Raw genomic sequence first — 2,471 nt, forward strand, 5'->3', positions numbered from 1 at the left:
GAGGGCTCCTGGGGGGGTCCTGGGGGGGATCTATGGGGTCTGGGGGGCCCCTGGCAGGATCTGTGGCTCCAGGGCAGTCAGTACTGGCATCAGTGGGGTCTGTGGGGTTGGGGGTGACCTGTGCAGCTCAGGGGACAGCGGTGACCCCACGGTGACCCCTGTGCTCACCCGTGCTCACCTGTGGTGACTCCTGTGCTCACCTGTGCCCACCTGTGGCAGGAGGCCCTGCACACGTTCCCGCAGCTGCACGCCGAGCCCGGCGAGTCCCTGGTGCGCCTGCGCCCGGGGGGGGACCCCTACAACCGCAAAACGCTCAGCAAGGTCAAGAGGAGCGTGGGCAAGCCACAGGTACGGGATTGGGGGGTCCCTGGGGGGATTGGGGGGAGTGCTCACCTGTGCTCACCTGTGGTGACTCCTGTGCTCACCTGTCCCCTCCCCTGTCCCCTCCCATGCTCACCTGTGGTGACTCCCATGCTCCTCTGTCCCCTCACCTGTCCCCTCCTGTACTCCCCTGTCCCCACCTGTCCCCTCCCATGCTCACCTGTGGTGACTCCCATGCTCCTCTGTTCCCTCACCTGTGCTCACCTGTGCTCACCTGTGGTGACTCCTGTGCTCACCTGTCCCCTCCCCTGTCCCCTCCCATGCTCACCTGTGGTGACTCCCATGCTCCTCTGTTCCCTCACCTGTGCTCACCTGTGCTCACCTGTGGTGACTCCTGTGCTCACCTGGGCTCACCTGTGCTCACCTGTGCCCACCCATGCTCACCTGTGCCCACCTATCCCCACCTGTCCCCTCCCGTGCTCACCTGTGCTCACCTGTGGTGACTCCTGTCCCCTCCCGTGCTCACCTGTGCCCACCTGTGGTGACTCCTGTGCTCACCTGTGCTCACCTGTGGTGACTCCTGTGCTCACCTGTGCTCCCCTGTGCTCAACCGTTCCCCATCCCAATGCCCGTTCCCCACTGCCCGTTCCCCGCCCCATTCCCGCCGCACTGACGCTGTCCCGTGTCCCGTGTCCATTCCCTGTCCCCGTAGCCATTCCCTGTCCCGCTGACCATTCCCTGTCCCGCTGCCCGTTCCCCACCCCCTTCCCCACCCCATTCCCGCCGCACTGACGCTGTCCCGTGTCCCGTGTCCATTCCCTGTCCCCGTAGCCATTCCCTGTCCCGCTGACCATTCCTTGTCCCGCTGCCCGTTCCCCACCCCCTTCCCCACCCCATTCCCGCCGCACTGACGCTGTCCCGTGTCCCGTGTCCATTCCCTGTCCCCGTAGCCATTCCCTGTCCCGCTGACCATTCCCTGTCCCGCTGCCCGTTCCCCGCCCCGTTCCCCACCCCATTGCCGCCCCACTGACGCTGTCCCGTGTCCCGCAGACGACGGCCATCGAGGGCCGCGCCGAGGACCTGGGCCAGGAGGAGGTGGTGCAGCGCTGCATGCGCAACCAGCCCTGGCTCGAGCGCCTCTTCGACTCCTTCAGCGACCTCCTGGCCCAGGCGCGCGCCAAGTGCGCCTGACCCCGCGGGGACACCCCAGGGGCGCCCCAGAACGGGGACACCCCAGAACGGGGACAGCCCTGAATGGGGACACCCCATGGGGACACCCTGAATGGGGACACCCTGAAATGGGGACACTTCATGGGGACACCCCAGCGGGGACACCCCCTGAACGGGGACACCCTGAAACGGGGACACCCCATGGGGACACCCCCTGAGCGGGGACACCCCCTGAATGGGGACGCCCCAAGGGGGACACTCCAATGGGGACACCCCTGAATGGGGACACTCCAGAACGGGGACACCCCAGTGAATGGGGACACCCCAAGGGGGACACCCTGGAACGGGGACGCCCCAACAGGGACAGCCCTGAATGGGGACACCCCAATGGGGACACTCCAATGGGGACACCCCTGAATGGGGACACTCCGGAACGGGGACACCCCAACGGGGACACCCCGACATGGGAACACCCCAGCGGGGACAGCCCTGAACGGGGACACCCCAGTGGGGACAGCCCTGAACGGGGACACCCCAACAGGGACATCCCGAACAGGGACACTCCCAAATGGGGACACCCTCGACATGGGGACACCCCCTGAACGGGGACACCCCCACCCAAAAACGGGGGGACACCCCAAAACGGCGGGGGGACACCCCAAGGACAAGGACTGAACCTCCCGCCACGGGGACGGAGCTGCCGGGACGGGGACACCGATGTGGGGACACCCCCAAAAACGGGGACACCCCCTAAAAATGGGGACACCCCCCCAAAAAGGGGGTGACAGCCCCGGAACAGCACGGGGGGGACAAGGACAGATCCTCCCGCCACGGGGACGGAGCTGCCGGGACGGGGACACCGATGTGGGGGAGACCCCCCCAGTGGGGTGCCCCAAAATATGGGGACTCCCCCTAAAAATGGGGACACCACCCCAAAAATGGGGTGACACCCCCAGAATGGCGGGGGGGGGGGGGGAAGG

This window comes from Passer montanus, unplaced genomic scaffold, assembly GCF_014805655.1.
Source record: "Passer montanus isolate IOZ18808 unplaced genomic scaffold, ASM1480565v1 scaffold569, whole genome shotgun sequence".
In the NCBI taxonomy this organism is placed as follows: Eukaryota; Metazoa; Chordata; class Aves; order Passeriformes; family Passeridae; genus Passer; species Passer montanus.